Genomic DNA, 19,298 nt, shown 5'->3' with positions numbered 1-19,298 from the left:
TATGACCGAAGAATTGAACTTCTTCCAACTAAAATGCACACTTTGAAAACTTAGCTTACAGTTTTTCTTTTCTTAACAACTCTAGCACTTTTCTCAAATGTTCTTCATGCTCTTGGTCATTCTTTGAGTAAATAAGTATGTCATCGATGAAAACAATGACAAACTTGTCAAGGTATGGTCCACACACTCGGTTCATGAGGTCCATGAACATAGCTGGTGCGTTAGTCAACCCAAACGGCATAACCATAAACTCGTAATGACCGTAACGCGTCCTAAAAGCAGTCTTTGGAATATCATCCTCCTTCACCCGCATTTGATGATACCCAGAACGTAAATCAATCTTCGAATAAACCGACAAGCCTTGTAGTTGATCAAATAAGTCGTCGATTCTCGGTAGTGGGTAACGGTTCTTGATGGTAAGTTTGTTCAACTCTCGGTAGTCGATACACAACCTAAATGTACCATCCTTCTTCTTGACAAACAAAACAGGAGCTCCCCATGGTGATATGCTTGATCGAATGAAACCACGCTCTAAAAGTTCCTGTAACTGACTTTGTATTTCTTTCATTTTGCTGGGTGCGAGTCTGTATGGAGCACAAGCTATTGGTGCAGCTCTTGGTACAAGGTCTATCTGAAATTCAACGGATCGATGTGGGGGTAATCCCGGTAATTCTTTCAGAAATACATCGGGAAATTTTTTTGCGACAGGAACATCGCTGATGTTCTTTTCTTCAGGTTTAACTTCATTAATGTGTGCTAGAATGACCTAACAACCTTTTCTTATTAGTTTTTGCGCCTTCCAACTACTAATAAGATTTAATTTCGCATTGTTCTTTTCTCCGTACACCATTAAAGGTTTTCCCTTTTCACGCATAATGTGAATCGCATTTTTGTAACAAACGACCTCTGCTCTCACCTTTTTCAATCAATCCATACCAATTATTACATCAAAACTCCCTAACTTGACTGGTATTAAATCAATTTTAAACGTTTCATCCCCCAGTTTAATTTCTCTATCCCGACACATATTATCTGCTGAAATTAATTTACCATTTGCTAATTCGAGTAAAAATTTACTATCCAAAGGTGTCAATGGGCAACTTAACTTTGCACAAAAATCTCTACTCATATAGCTTCTATCCGCACCCGAATCAAATAAAACATAAGAAGATTTATTATCAATAAGAAACGTACCCGTAACAAGCTCCGGGTCTTCATGCGTTTCTGCTGTATTAATATTGAAAACTCTTCCGCGGCCCTGCCCATTAGTATTCCCCTGATTCGGGCAATTACTTCTAATGTGGCCCGATTTTCCACATCCATAACAAACAAAGGCGGCATTACTTGTTTCGCCACTATTTGGTCCTTTAGTTCTGGTAAACTTTGGTCCGTAGACCTCACACTTTTTCGCACCATGGCCAATTCTTTTACACTTGGTGCAAAATGTAGTGCAGAACCCATTCTGGTGGTACTCTTCACACCTTTAGCATTTTTGGTTTTTGTTGACGTTGTTGTTATTAAGGTTGTTGTTGGGATTGTTATTGTTGTTGGAATGGTTGTTGTAGTTGTTGTTGTTGTTGGGACGTTTGTTGTAGTTATTGTTGGGATTGCGGTTATTGTTGCGATTGTTGTTGCGGTTGTTGGGATAGTTGTTGTGATTGTGGTTGTAATTGTTGTTGTTGTTGTATTGGTGACCCTTGTCACTGGTTTCTTCCCACTTTCTCTTGAGTTGTTTCGTGTTGGCTTCTTTGGCCGCCTGCTCTTTAATTCTTCCCTCAATCTGATTTATGAGTTTATGAGCCATTCGACTTGCCTTTTGAATGGAAGCGGGCTCGTGTGAACTCACATCTTCTTGAATCCTTACTGGTAACCCTTTTATAAACGCGTCGATCTTATCTTCTTCATCTTCGAACGTTCCTGGACATAATAGGCACAACTCTGTGAATCGTCGTTCATATGTGGTAATGTCGAACCCTTGTGTTCGTAACTCTCTAAGCTCTACCTTGAGCTTATTGACTTCGTTTCTAGGACGGTACTGCTCGTTCATCAATTGCTTGAATGCCGACCACGGTAGTGCGTAAGCAGCATTTTGTCCTACCTGTTCAAGATAGGTGTTCCACCATGTTAACGCAGTACCTGTGAAGGTATGCGTAGCGTACTTAACTTTGTCCTCTTCAGTACACTTACTTATGGCAAACACCGATTTGACTTTCTAGATCCACCATTTCAATCCAATTGGTCCTTCAGTTCCATCAAATTCCAAAGGTTTGCAGGCAGTGAATTCTTTGTAGGAGCATCCTACACGATTTTTTATGGAATTAGTTCCACTGCTAGATCCAGAGTTATTGTTATTTTGCATCGCAGCCTGTACTGCGGCTATATTTGCTGCAAGGAAAATACGGAAGTCTTCCTCCCTCATGCTCAAATTCTGACGAGTCGCCGGTGCCATTTCCTTCAAAAATAGCCAAAAGAATTGAGTTAATCATATAGAATTTAAGAGTAGTCAATAGTATCTCGTAGCATTATATGAACTTATTTATAAAAGCTTTTTCTTCATATTAGCATTTTATAGTTTTAATTCGGCTAGTACCTACACGTTAAGTTCATACTTACTAGCTACTATACAACTCAACTACTACGCTTTTATATGAAAAACTTATTACAATAATATTTCGCGTTCAAACCTTTATACAATATTTTATAAACTTACAATACCACTATTTTACATATAGGATGAAATATAGCACATAATATCTTTGCTATTCAGCAGCTATAAAGGCAATTCTAGTTAATAAGCAAGTTGTTCAGCAAAAGAAATAAAGACACGTAATTCATAAGTCCAGAAACAAGTCATGCATTCAGGTTTTACCAAGACGACTTCCCATCCTTGGTCTTGTAGAAAGTAACCGTTATGACCATTGGCTAGGCAGCATGTTGTAATGTCGTCAAAAAGACGAGGGTTTCGTAATGTCCAACAGCCCCGTAATAATCTAAAAACCTTGTTTCTCACCCCAACTACTGAATCCGTCACTTGTGGGAAGGTTTTATTTAAAAGTTGTAACCCGATGTTCTTTTTCTCACTTTGGTAAGAAGCGAACATCACTAACCCGTAAGTATAACATGCTTCTTTATGTTGCATGTTAGAAGCTCTTTCTAATTCACGAAACCCTATGTTGGGATATGTTGATTCAAAATAGGTTCTTAACCCATAGCGTAAAATTGCATTTGGGTTCCCCGCATTTAACGCTTTAAAGAAAACACGGCGTAACTTACGGTCTCCCCAATGTGATATACCCCACCTATCAAAGGAAAGCCTTTTATAAACTAAGGCATTTCTGCAAAGTCTTTCAAATGTTTGACAAGTTCATTTTGCTATAACTAAATGTGCTAATGAATTCTGACCGACTCTAGACAAGATTTCCTCAATCATATCCTCTGGTAGGTCTTCTAAAATATTCGGTTGTCTACCCTTAACGTCCATTTTGTTTTTATACTGTAAAATAGACAAGGATTAGATTCGTAAAAGATAATTAACAAATAATACAAACAATTTTTACATAGAACATAAAAGTACAAGCACACTACAATACATATAATACACAACATAATTACAACCCTCTAATCTGAATCACTGGTTTCTTCTTCTTTGGACTTGGTTCATTTTCCTAATTTTCTAGGGATATATGGTGTTCCTCTAATACGAGCCGTTGTTTTCCATAATAGTTTAGAAAAACCTGGTGGTTTAGAGGTTTCCGGGTTATTGTTACATTTTAGAAAATACGGATGTTGCCGATACATATAAAGTTCATCGGGGTTGGAATCAGGTTTCTCTATTTTTATACCTTTTCCCCTTTTATTTTTTTTTTGCTTTATTAAATTGGGTCGGGGTAATTTCTATAACATCATCGAAATCCTCATCGGGATCCGATTCATCGGAAAATTGGTAATCTTCCCAGTATTTTGCTTCCTCGGTGGATACACCATTGACCATTTTTAACTTTGGTCCCTTGGTTGATGATTTTCTTTTATTTAATCGATTTTCTGTAGGTATCAATATTTCTTCCTCCGGAACCTCTTCTTCTTCCGGTTCCTCCTCTTCCGGTTCCACTTCTTCCGGTTCCTCTTCTTCCAGTTCCTCCTCTTTTGGTTCCTCTTCGGGAATTTGTGAATCTTCCCAATATATATTCGACTCTTCATTGTTATTAGGTGAGTCGATGGGATTTGTACTAGAGGTAGACATCTATCACACAATATCAAACATTTTAAGAGATTAATTTATCACATAATATTTACATGTTACAATTTGTAGTTTCCAACAAAAAAAAAATATTAAGCAATCATTTTTAAAGAAAACACGGTCAAAGTCCAGACGCACTAATGCATCCTAACAAACTCGATAAGACACACTAATGCAAATTTTCTGGTTCTCTAAGACCAACGCTCGGATACCAACTGAAATGTCCCGTTCATATTGATTATAAACGTTCCATATTAATTGATTTCGTTGCGGGGTTTTGACCTCTATATGAGACATTTTTTCAAAGACTGCATTCGATTTTAAAACAAACCATAACCTTTAAAATATTACGACGATTATCAAATAATGATAATCTAAAATATAGCGTTTTTCACAGACTATTACATAATGGTTTACAATAATATTACACATCAACATAAGTCTTCGAATGCAGTTTTTAAACAATATTATACAAGCATGGACTCCAACTCTTGTCCTTAATTTAGTATGCAACAGCGGAAGCTCTTAAGAATCACCTGAGAATAAACATGCTTAAAACGTCAACAAAATTGTTGGTGAATTATAGGTTTAACCTACATATTATCAAATCATAATAATAGACCACAAGATTTCATTTTTATAACACATCTCATATCAGGCATTTCGCAAACTGCATAGAGATAAAAATCATTCATATGTTGAACACCTGATAACCGACCTTAACAAGATGCATATAGAATATCCCCATCATTCCGGGACTCTCATCGGATATGATAAAATCGAAGTACTAAAGCATTCCAAATTCCAGAATGGGGCTTGTTGGGCCCGATAGATCTATCTTTAGGATTCGCGTCAATTTGGGGGTCTGTTCCCAAATTCTTAGGCTACCAAGCTAAAAAGGGGCATATTCGGCTTCGATCATTCACCCATATAATGTAGTTTCATTTACTTGTGTCTATTTCATAAAACATTTATAAAATTTCATGTATTCTCATCCCAAAATATTAGATTTTTAAAAGTGGGACTATAACTCACTTTCACAGATTTTTACTTCATCGGGAAGTAAGACTTGGCCACTGGTCGATTCACGAACCTATAACAAATATGTACATATATATCAAAGAATGTTCAAAATATATTTACAACATTTTTAATACGTTTTACTGTTTTAAGTTTATTAAGTCAGTTGTCCTCGTTAGTAACTTACATCTAGTTGTCCATAGTTAGATGTACAGAAATAAATCGATATATATATTATCTTAAATCAATCCACGACCCAGTGTATACACGTCTCAGGCTAGATCACAACTCAAAGTATATATGTTTTTGGAATCAACCTCAACCCTGTATAGCTAACTCCAACATTACTGCATATAGAGTGTCTATGGTTGTTCCAAATAATATATATACATGGGTCGATATGATATGTCAAAACATTTGCATACTTGTCTATGGTATCCCAAGATTACAATATATTAGAATACATGTATAATACAATATGAGTTAGCTAGGATATGATTAATATAGATTTGTTACCAATTTTCACGTAGTTACAACAAGCAAAAATATCCAATCTTGTTTTACCCATAACTTCTTCGTTTTAAATCCATTTTGAGTGATTCAAGTTGCTATGGTTTCATATTGAACTTAAGTTTATGAATCTAAACAGAAAAAGTATAACTTTATAGTCGGAAATACAGATTACAAGTCATTTTTGTAAAGGTAGTCATTTCAGTCGAAAGAACGCCTTCTAGATGACCATTTTGGAAAACATACTTCCACTTTGAGTTTAACCATGATTTTTGGATATAATTTCATGTTCATAAGAAAAATAATTTTCCCAGAAGAACAACTTTTAAATTAAAGTTTATCATAGTTTTTAATTAACTAACCCAAAACAGCCCGCGGTGTTAATACGACGGCGTATATCCAGTTTTACGGTGTTTTTCGTGTTTTCAGGTTTTAAATCATTAAGTTAGCATATCATATATATATAGGACATGTGTTTAGTTGATTTTAAAAGTCAAGTTAGAAGGATTAACTTTTGTTTGCGAACAAGTTTAGAATTAACTAAACTATGTTCTAGTGATTACATGTTCAAATCTTCGAATAAGATAGTTATACATATATGAATCGAATGATGTCATGAACATCATTACTACCTAAAGTTTAGTAGGTAAACCTACTATAAATGATGCAAAAATAACTTAAGCTTCAAAGGATCTTTGATGGCTTGGAAGTTCTTGAAATAGAATCATGACACAAAAACAAGTTCAAGTAGGATTTCCACTCGAAATAAGATTGTTATAGTTATAGAAATTGAATCAAAGTTTGAATATGAGTATTACCTTGTATTAGAAAGATATCTTACTGTAAATAAGAAAGATTTTTTGAGGTTGGATGATCACTTTACAAGATTGGAACTAAGCTAGCAAACTTGGAAGTATTCTTGATTTTATGAAACTAGAACTTATAGAATTTATGAAGAACACTTAGAACTTGAAGATAGAACTTGAGAGAGATCAATTAGATGAATAAAATTGAAGAATGAAAGTGTTTGTAGGTGTTTTTGGTTGTTGGTACATGGATTAGATATAAAGGATGTGTAATTTTGTTTACTTGTAAATAAGTCATGAATGATTACTAATATTTTTGTAATTTTATGAGATATTTCATGCTAGTTGCCAAATGATGGTTCGCACATGTGTTAGGTGACTCACAAGGGCTGCTAAGAGCTAATCATTGGAGTATATATACCAATAGTAAATATATTTAGAAGCTAGGTATTGTACGAGTACGAATACAAGTGCATACGAGTAGAATTATTGATGAAAATGAATGAGGATGTAATTGTAAGCATTTTTGTTAAGTAGAAGTACTTTGATAAGTGTCTTGAAGTCTTTTAAAAGTGTATGAATACATATTAAAACACTACATGTATATACATTTTAACTGAGTCGTTAAGTCATCGTTAGTCGTTACATGTAAGTGTTGTTTTGAAACCTTTAGGTTAACGATCATGTTAAAATGTTGTTAACCCATTGTTTATTATATCTAAAGAGATGTTAAATTATTACATTATCATGATATCATGATGTATTAATATATCTTAATATGATATATATATATATATATATATATATATATATATATATATATATATATATATATATATATATATACAATTAAATGTCGTTACAACGATAATCGCTACATATATGCCTCGTTTCAAAATCCCTAAGTTAGTAGTCTTGTTTTTATATATGTAGTTCATTGTTAATATACTTAATGATATGTTTACTTATCATAATACCATGTTAACTATATATAGTGTATCAATATCTTAAAATGATTCATATGTAATTAGTAAGACGTTGTTATAACGATAATCGTTATATATACCGTTTTCAAGTTTCTTAATTCAATAGTCTAATTTTTATGTATATATCTCATTGTTAAAATACTTAATGAGGTACATACTTATCATAATATCATGATAACTATATATATATATATATATATATATATATATATATATATATATATATATATATATATATATATATATATATATCCATATGTATGTCATCATATAGTTTTTACAAGTTTTAATGTTCGTGAATCGCCGGTCAACTTGGGTGGTCAATTGTCTATATAAAACCTATTTCAATTAATCAAGTCTTAACAAGTTTGATTGCTTAACATGTTGGAAACACTTAATCATGTAAACATCAATTTCATTTAATATATATAAACATGGAAAAGTTCGGGTCACTACACACAAGCTGGATTAGCACTAAACTAACATAAACACACTCTCTAATTACAATAACACACATAAAGTTGATTCCTTTTTGATCAAAGTCACTAAAGACTCAAAAACCCAAAATAATAAACTCTTTAATCACCAAAAATCACTAGGATGATGTTGAAATCACAACCAACGTTCTGATACCAATGATGAAACATGACTATGAACTTCGAAATCAACAGGTTTAACTCACACAAAGGCGGAATTAGTGAATCAAACCCTCTAGTGAATATGAGAATCCTTTTTGGGATTAATTAAGTCAAACCACAACAAATGATGATTGTATGTGATTAGATTAACATCTAGAACCATTATTCACCTTGTTAAAGGATTTGGGTTGAGAGAGAATCGGACAGGTTTACCAGATCTAAGTGAATGTGTGTGTAATGAGATGCTTACCCTAAAATGAAGAACATAACACTTAAATACCTCAGCTGTTGAGTCAACCGTGTGAGTCAGGTCTCACTCGTACGAGTGGACTGGCTCAGCCATACGGTTGATCACTCACTCGTGTATGTGTTAAACAGATTAGGTTTGTGACTCAGCTCAGCACACTCGTGCGTATGAGCTTGTCAGCCGTACGAGTGAGGCTTCACTCGTACGTCTGACTGAGTCTAAGATAGTCAAACTTCCATATCGCGTTCATGCAGTACCTGTAACCGCATATAAACACAGATAGGATAACAACGAGCGATCATGGTAACCTATAAACTGAAGCACCTGCCATGAACGAGGGGTAGATGTCTAGGGACTTATATAAAATGCATTAACACAATAAACTGGGGGGACTTGATCATATATATAGGCATATATATGTATATTTTAAGTGCAAAAGGCAACTCAAGCGCAAAAGCAAACAGAACCGCATAAGTGAACACGCGATTATGCGCGATATTTAAACTCTGCGGAACTATGCGCAAAGAATAACTGCGAAAGTGTCCCGCACAATTACTGCTGGTATGTCGGTGATGCGCGGTTGTTAGCTCCGCATAAATCTTAAACCTATAAATAGGGAGCTTGGCCTCTCATTTTAGGTTGTTGATTCTGTGCAATTGCTAAGGTTTTTATGGTTTACTTGTGAACACGCCCAAGCCTTAATCATAATCAAACCAAGGTAATTCGATCAAGACCGGGACATGGTGATTGATCACTTGAATTTAAGTGAAAGACGATCATAAGGTCCAAAAAACATTATCAACACCACCATCCACCCCTCATTGCACTCAATTCCTAAATTAGATCTTAGCATCTAATTTAGGATTGATCAGCGAATGTTAAGGATATTAGGCCTGCGCACCGCCCAAAAGACGGCGACGGAGAAATCATTCCCATTGATGAACCAATCCTTAACACCTTTGCTATTCCTGGTGGTGAAGACCGGGGAAAATGTAAAGCCACGACCGAGGAGGCTACCACTCCCAGCAAAAGACGCCTTCGCACTATAGCCGAGCAAGAAGCAAGTAAGTTGGCGTTACTTTGCATAACTGCGTATATTGTGCTGATATAATTACCACGTTCATTAAGTAATTTATTTGCTTATTCGCTTTTAGTTGTGCTTTCAGATTATGCGGAGGAGCCAGAGGAGTTGTATAACATTGGTGGGGAGATCCCCGAAGGCATTTTTGAATCTCCTGGCAATGAAGACTTAAACCTTCCCTCCGAAACCGAAACATCAAACTGCGAAGAAGATGCCGAAGAAGTTGTGAAAGAGAAGTATGCTAACAAACTCTACCGCAAACTCTGCAAGTTTATGCCAAGAAGTGTGCACGCAAAATACTGCGCACTTTCATTCGCTGAAGCTGAGAGACAGTGAATAAACAACTGTTTTAACGCCATTTGCTTAACCGTAGAAATGTCGAACGGTTCAACAACATCTCAGATCACTACGACAAGAAACGCGCAACTATTCAAACTCAGCGTAGAGAGATTCAAAAACTTGAGGTTCATTTAAGAAGACTGAAGATGCGCTCAAACAGGCGTAAAGTGAATATTCCGCGCTTAAAAATAGAGCAGATTTTGCGAAAAAGCAGTTTTCGCAGCTTGTCAAGTATCTGCCTGAGTTTGGCGAAAAAATTATGGACTCCGCGCCGGTTACCAAAAAATTCAAGGCATACGCTCAAGCCGCTAAGCTCGCAACTCGCTGCGAGTGGTATGACCTGCTTTGCCAACTTGGCGACCTTTCGCAACCACTTCCTGCTGACATCGCCAAAGAAATATGCCCAACTGGAGAGAGGCACAGGAAGCTCCGACCATTGCGAAGAAGGAGGTCAAAAAGGTCACCATTTCGGCTTTAGAGGGGATTAGCCGGAAGGAAAATGTAACTTTCGAGGACATTAAGGCACTCGAGCTTTAGAATGGTTGTTGAATCTGTACATTTGTAACTGTAACAACCCAACACATTAACCAACCAATAACGCGGATAAAAAAAAAATTTGCTGGAACAGCATATGGCGCGGCGCGCCAAAGTGGCCTATCCAAAAAGTCATGAAATGCGAAAATGTTTTACCACTTCCCGACGTATTTAGACAAAACGATTTTAACCATACATTAATATATGTAGAACTAACACGTTCCATTAATAAAATTAGTTTTACGAAGACCGGGCCCACATCGGCCGTTTTACGACTTTCGTACGAAAATACAAGTTTTCAACCACATGATTTGTAATACAAAATAAAGGCCGAGCATGGCGATTGGAGATACGCTACCCAATCCTAATCAATCTAAAAGCAAGCCTTCTAAAGCAACTACGCAAGTCCACTAGTCCCGGCTTACCCGAGCCTCCGCATCCATGCAATCTATATAAAAAAGTCAACAACGAGAGGGTAAGCTAATGCTTAGTGAATGATAACATACTTCATGCATATATATGTATAAAATGGACACGCCACACAAATATCAAATACCGCATACCGAAGCATCCAATCATAAAGGCAAGCTAGTCTAAGCATACCGTAACATCACTAAGCAACAAGCTAACAATAAATAAAGTGAGTTCACCAACGACGATGTGAACAATGCCAATAAGCCACTCCTGAAGGGTTAGCTACATCACAACAATTCATTAATATAAACAACATTATACGTATACAATATATATATATATATATATATATATATATATATATATATATATATATATATATATATATATATATATATATATATATATAAATATCTCGAATAGCATAATTGCTTACGCTTACATCACAATAACCATGGTTAACTAAATCTTCGCAAGGGAATGACTTCGCGAAATAAGTCATTGATGTTCATAACATTCTTTAGTATACTTAACACCTCGTATCACTAAACCCTATGGTGGCACCTTAACACCTCGGTACTTCACCCCGAGTGGCATCTTAACACCTCGATGCTTCACTCATTATTTTACGGAGTGGTGTCTTTACACCTCGACACTACACCCCTAGGTGGCATCTTAACACCTCGATGCTTCACCCCGAGTGGCATCTTAACACCTCGATGCTTCACCCGTCAATTACTTAGAGTGGCATCTTAACACCTCGATGCTTCACTCCGAGTGGCGTCTTAACACCTCGACACTTCACTCGTCACGTGAAACGTGGTGTCTTAACACCTCGACACTACACATTTCACGCTACCACAAATAGATATATTATATACCTACACATATAATTATTCCACTCACTATATTAACCCTTCGTCATTGGGGTTATATAAGTCCACATCACATGCCCATGTGATAACGTGCACACAAAGTGTGCCACTCGCCAAAGTGGTCAACCAAAATGCACAACCGTGCCAATTGGACCTATACACAAGTCCAACAATTCCACCTATACGAGAAGCGAGCTCTACAAGCGAGAACCCCTTCACCCGACCCGCACCCATCCTACACATACATATGCATATAGGATATTAACACTCACCTTGTCGCCTTGAAGAATGCTACCGAATAATCCACAATCGCCGATGGAATGTACCTAATCATTTATCACAAAACAAGTAACACAATTAGGGTGGATATACAAATCAACCCAAATTGACAACTAGTGCAATTTCGACCCAAATGCACTTCCAAGCACAAACCGCGCCCAAACTAACCAATAATCACTAACACAAGTGAGAATGGTGCTAATATGTCAATCAAACCCAATCATAGGTGTTAAACACCTATCTTGCCCAAAATGACACTTAAACCCTAATTTGACCCATAAGAAGTCAATATCACGCCATTAGCAAGTTTTGACACCAAAACATATTTAACTCGGTTCTATGCTTCAACTTAATCCATTTTAAGTTTATAAACCTTATTAAATCGAAAATTGGGTTATAATCATCACCAAACCCTAATCTTTGACTCTAGTCAAAGTTAGTCAACCAAACATACCCAAAAGAGTTTCAACACTACTAGAATCACTAATACTAGAGATTACACACTACATACAAGCCTTAAACATGGTTAAATCATTAACCAACCCTAAACCCACCAACATCAACAATAACTAGTTACAATTACCCATTTCACCTCCTAAATGGGTTTTATAACTTACTAGTTCAAAACCCTAAACTTGAATATCAAATTATAAAGATGAAGTTCGGAGTTTGAACTTACCAATACCGCCAAAATGATGCCGTTGACGAGTAGAACAACTTTAATACCCGAGTTTTGACCCGAAACACCCTTCTTCTTCTCCAATTGGAGCCCTTTCTCTCTCTAAAACTCTCCTCTCACTCTAGGGTTTGAAGATGAGAGTGTTTGATGAGTGAAAAATGAGCTCCAATGGAGTTCTAGATCAGTTTTGGTGACCTTAAACCGACCCTAAATGAAAAGACCAAAGTACCCCTCATTTAAGCCTTTTAAAAAGGCTGAAAATTGCATCAGACGGGTTCGGCGCGCCGCTCCAACCTACAGGTCAGTTTTCAGAAACTTGTTTTGGCCATAACTTTTTGACCGTAGCTCCGTTTTCGATGAATCAAATATCGATGGAAATGTAATAAGATTTCCTTTCCAATGGTAAGGCTTTGAAACATCAACACAAACTTTATTTGGGGTTGAAATGATACGTACACACCTTGTCACTTCAGACAATGTCCAGTTTCCTTCAGCGTTCGAGCAAGCAACACGTACACTTCATACACGCATCGTACACCATAAATACATTATGTACAATAAATATTTAGGTCTTACAACTCTCCCCCACTTAAAATCGATCACGTCCTCGTGATCTTCACCACTTAACCATTCCGGAACTACTCAACGGCCCTCAATCCTAAGTTCCAATCCGAACTTTCCTAGACAATTCTTCCCAATGAATCACCTTTAACAACTAAAATCGTCACCCGCGATTTATCAAAACCACTATCCGAGCACTAAAACCTGCTCTTTTTCCCATATCGGGAAAAACTCAACCAATCTCGTACCAAGATATCAATTCCTTAGCGTACCTTTACCAAGGACAACGCTAAAAGTGACCAAGTCTCAACCTAAAGTCAACGATCCGAACGTTGAAGATCGAACCACATGAATCCTTACGGATTACACTTACCACTAAACATCCTTTGTAGTGTGCAATACAACCAATATGCCACTATCCTAACATCATAAGCAACGGCTAAAACCAAAAGCGCCCAAAACGACTATGGCAACGCTAAACCTAAGGTGTACAAAATCGACTATTGTCACACCCGTAACAACATGTGAGCGAAACACGGCTATCGCCTCACTAATCCCACGACATGGTCCTCACTATCCCACCATCGGTGTATAAAACAGCCGATAGATCACACCACATGGTCCTTACGACCCCACCATCGGTGTATAAAACAACCGATAGATCCCTCAACACCGGATGAAGTCAGCGGACCCCGTCAACGGTCATGCTTCACCGATATAACACTACACCCATGATGAAGTCAGCGGACCCCGAAGGTCATGCTTCACCAATCATGTAGCGACCCGACCAAAACCGTTATTGACGGCGTCATTAACTTAGGTCCCGTTGCGTGGTCGTAGTCCCTATATGAGACTCGTTTGACCAAAATTATGTCGCGTTCACTTGAAAGGTACAAAGTTTAGTTTACCAAACGGATCGACAATAAGTTTAAGTTTACAAGGTTATAAAGTATAAATGAAATAACTTGCGACATAATTAGTTTGAAACCACAGTTGCTATAAATAGCGTAAGTAAGTAGACAAATGTTTGAATCCAAAGGTGCTATCACTAGCGTATGCATGTATGTATGCTTGACTCCAAGCATGAAATCAGAGTGTATGCATGTATGCTTGACCCCAAGCAAGTATGAATGTACGCGGAAGCATGTAGCAAATAGCCATGTATGAACCTGAGAAACATATAGAAAACTGTCAACGAAAAACGTTGGTGAAATCATAGATGTATTTGTAAACATTGTTTTTGAACCACAAGATTTAGTATTCCCATAGTTGATTATCAAAATCGTTTGCATTCCAAAAGTATTGTTCGCGAGCACCCAATTATCAAGACTTAACGTTTCCTTCCATTGAACCCCATCACTATAGTGTTAGAACATACACTGTTTCTCAAAAATATATTTCACCCGTAGACGGTAGCGAACCGTCCGTAGTGAGGGTTTGTCAAACCCGTATGGCCACACAATATAAGTTCTCGCTTACACCCTGCAAGTGTAACTAATGATAATCGAATTGAGGATTTTTGTTCTAACTCGCTGTGGAATGTTTGTTTTCCTTGTACTTGTGTTCAAAGTATAAAAGTAAGTAGCACCAAATGTAACAAAGTATATGTTTCTCAGCCCACAATTTAAAGTATAAAAAGTTGTTGAAAAGGTGGGACTATGATCTCACCTCGAGTGCACGAGTATAAATGTACTTCACAAAGTAACGTATGCATGAAAATTGCTTAGCCTTGACCTAAACAAGTAAGTTATATCAATTAACCGGTTACGACACAAGGTCGGGTGAAATGTGTTCAATTAGTCCTATGGCTCGTTACGACTCGATTAAGTATAGCATGTGAATCACGTTGTCAAGTTTCATACAAGAAACAAGTATAAAAGCATGTTAGAATGATTGTGTAAAAGTTTGGTTAAGTTTGACTAAAAGTCAAACTTGGTCAAAGTCAACGAAAAAGTCAACACGTTCGGGTTCGGTCCCGAACTATTTTTCTGAGGTTTTTATTCATATATAAGCATATTAGAACAAGTTTCATGTGAATCGGAGGTCGATAGCTAGTCAAACATTTCGCGTGAAATGCGCCAAAGTGAGCAGAATCTGGCCAGGCGATTCTGCGCGCCGCGCGGGGATGTGGCGCGCCGCGCCACTACCTGGCCAGAGAATTCTGGTCAGTTTTCAAAGTATGCACGAACCAAAACATAAACAATCACATTTTATGATCCGCAAACAATTAGAACATGTATTTTATATCATCGGAATGCTATTTCGACAAGGAATACAACTAACCACATATCATCAATCAAAAACATCATTTACAATAACCGAAAACTCGTCAATTGATCAAGGAAGGTTTATTTTCAAAGTTTCAAGTTCGTAAAACGTATTTTGAGTTCCGGGAATCCAATTCACACATATGATATGCCGTTTTGAAGGTAATGAAGCATACATTACTACTAAACACTAACAATTAACATTCCATGACATTTAAGCATCCAAAAGTTCATGTCAAAAACTATCAAACCCTAGTCAAACATCACAAAATCATTAATCGGGTTTTTTTGAAGTTTTCTTAATCAACCTACACATCCAAATGTGGCTAATGATACTAGTAACACAATTAAAACATGCACTTTAACAATCTAACAACATTAACTCATCCAAAATCAAGGATTAAGCACACCCATTTCAAGTTCATGCTAGTTACTCCAAAAACAACAAATCGAGCAAACCAAACATATATTTATGTTAGACTTGAGCCATAGACACTAACTAACACCATTTCAAATCAAAAACACGAATTTAGAGAAATCTAGAGTTTTTAGAAAGTTACCCAAACGAGATGAAGTTGGTATCAAATTGTAGAGGATGAAGAGAGGATTCCAAATATGTAATTTGTTTTGAAGTTTGCTTCCCGATCCGAATTTAGATGATGAATTATGTTTGTGTTCTTGAGAGAAAAAAAAAAGAAAGAAAGAGAGAGAGAGGGAGATGATGGAAATGGTGGAAAAATGGGTTGACTAGTTGACCTAGTCAACTAGTTTGCCCATTTGGCAACTCCGGTCCCTCGAGTTTCAAAGCGGGTGCGGGATTTAACCGATCGAATATTTTTAAAACGCTCGAGTAAACGGGTGATGTCAAAATTAAATAGCGGGAATATAATGAACGTTACTCACGGAAACTATTAATTTAAATACGAAAGATTATGTTTTTAAAAAAAAAAGACGGTGTTAAAATTAAATTTAATGGAAAAACGCGGGATGTTACATTATCCACGCCTCAAAAGAAATTTCGTCCCGAAATTTAGTTGGAAGTAGTAGTTGTTGAATCTTCCTCGAGATCTTGTGTTTCCAATTCTACGAATGAGGGAGAAGTACGTTCTAAGGTATTTCAACGAATTTTGACGGTCGGGATCATGTGTTGTTTTAAGGTTTGGCTTCACGATTTATGGTTTCAACCGGTCCTCCTAGGAAGTGAGGGTTATCGTCGATAGTGAGTTCATCAAAGGAGATAACAAGTTCTCGTTTCGCAAAACACGTCTTTGAGTTGATACATCGAATGTAGGATAAACGGAGACCCAAAATGAGTCGGAAAAGTCTAAACGGTTAGCGACGGGTCCAAAACACCCCAAGAATTTAAAGGATCAAAATATCGCGGATTTAGCTTCCTACGTTTTCCCGAAACGGATTAAACCTTTCCAAGGTGCGACTCTTAACGTGACGCGGTTTCCCACGCGGAATTTGAAATGTTTACGTCTAACAGCGGCGTAGCTCTTGGTGATTACGAGTCGCGTAGGGTTTTACCTGAATATAAATAAATTTTCTCGGTTGCTCATGAATAACCTCGGCCCCGGTGAATTGATCATCGTTTACTTGGTTCGACAAAGGATAATGACGTTTCCGGTCACATGTGGTTTCAAAAGGAGTGACGTTAAAACTCGAATGAAAATCATTGTAGTACGAGGATTCGGTTTAAGGAAAATACTTTTCTCAAGTAAATTTGAAGTTGGTAATACAAACTTGTATTATGGTTTCCAAGGTTTAAATCGCATGTTTGTTCGGTCCGTCGGGTTGTGGATGGTACGCGGTACTCATGTCTAAACGCGGTCCCGAGGCTTTTTGTGAGGCACTCCGAAGTCTACGGAGTACATTCCGTAAGGTATATTTAGACAAGTTTGTTAGGACAAGTTTCTCAAGAAAATTCGCGTAGCGAAAGATTTATCAGTTTCCAAAAACGTTCGTCGGGGCAAGTCCTCATCGGTTTCTGAAAGAAAAACGTTCGTCGGAACTATTCACCCTCGAGGTGAATACTAGTATAACGTGGAGAGTCTCTCTCCATTGGGAATTTAGAATAAGGACCTCCTGAACCGGAAGTACGAGGGTGATGCAAAAGAAGTTTCCGCCTCGGTGCGAGCATAACGAGTAAATCGTAATTAGTCAATAAGACTGTGCGAGGACGAGATAGTATACACGTGTAACATACGGTTGAAGTCGAGAGGAATCGGTAATTCATTCGGAAGCATAAGTATAGTTCGACAAAAGTCGAAGGGGTGTCCCCGGTATGGTTGTTATCAATATTCTCGGAGTTTTCGGATGTCCAAACATGAAAGGATGAAGTCATGTACATGGCACATGGTGGTGTTTAGGTTGATCGAGTCTAACCACCATCACGCGTCACTAGAACTTTGGTATGTCTTACCGTAATATAACCACGTTGATCGAGTGTCGTTATATTACGCTAACTCATACCTCCATTCCCACATCACTCTATAGATTCAAGTTCGTGTCATCGTGAATACCTAAAATGAACAAAATGTAACGATGTCTCAAACGTGACTCGTATTAAATCGAAAGAATTTCTGCAACTCTAAAGAAGCGTTTCCCCGTGGGAAGTGTATAAATGATTGTTCACGTCAAATCGGTTCGATTCAAACAATAATGTATTTAGGTACGAAAAGAGTAACGAGTCATGATAACGAGTAGTACGCAACCGTAGCGATAAACAGTGATGACGATACTCATCTAGAGTAGTGGTGGTAACTTTACAACACTTGTGGATAGTAAGCTGAGACGGGGTGGATAACAACCAAGGAGTCAGAATTCCCGAACTAGAGTGACTAACGAAGTCGTGGTCATCCGTACGCGTATAAACCTTGAATTCGCGTGTATTACCATAAAGTGGCGGAATACGAGTTCGTATGATGAAGGTTGGGTACCATTAAAAAGTTTGCCTAAGAATGTTTCAAGTATAATGCACAAGTAGTCAAGTAAGTGCTATCTATAGCAAATGTATGTCAGAATGCAATGGCTAACTATCCGGTTGTAGTCTAGACTCACTAATGCGTCCTAACGACTCTGTTAGACACACTAATGCACGTCCTAGTTCCCTACAACCAACGCTCTGATACCATCTGTAGCGACCCGACCAAAACCGTTATTGACGGCGTCGTTAACTTAGGTCCCGTTGCGTGGTCGTAGTCCCTATATGAGACTCGTTTGACCAAAATTATGTCGCGTTCACTTGAAAGGTACAAAGTTTAGTTTACCAAACGGATCGACAATAAGTTTAAGTTTACAAGGTTATAAAGTATAAATGAAATAACTTGCGACATAATTAGTTTGAAACCACAGTTGCTATAAATAGCGTAAGTAAGTAGACAAATGTTTGAATCCAAAGGTGCTATCACTAGCGTATGCATGTATGTATGCTTGACTCCAAGCATGAAATCAGAGTGTATGCATGTATGCTTGACCCCAAGCAAGTATGAATGTACGCGGAAGCATGTAGCAAATAGCCATGTATGAACCTGAGAAACATATAGAAAACTGTCAACGAAAAACGTTGGTGAAATCATAGATGTATTTGTAAACATTGTTTTTGAACCACAAGATATAGTATTCCCATAGTTGATTATCAAAATCGTTTGCATTCCAAAAGTATTGTTCGCGAGCACCCAATTATCAAGACTTAACGTTTCCTTCCATTGAACCCCATCACTATAGTGTTAGAACATACACTGTTTCTCAAAAATATATTTCACCCGTAGACGGTAGCGAACCGTCCGTAGTGAGGGTTTGTCAAACCCGTATGGCCACACA

Source organism: Rutidosis leptorrhynchoides, chromosome 7 (genome assembly GCF_046630445.1).
Source record: "Rutidosis leptorrhynchoides isolate AG116_Rl617_1_P2 chromosome 7, CSIRO_AGI_Rlap_v1, whole genome shotgun sequence".
Taxonomy (NCBI): Eukaryota; Viridiplantae; Streptophyta; class Magnoliopsida; order Asterales; family Asteraceae; genus Rutidosis; species Rutidosis leptorrhynchoides.
The sequence above is the reverse complement of the archived record's forward strand: the minus strand, read 5'-3'. Positions refer to the sequence as shown.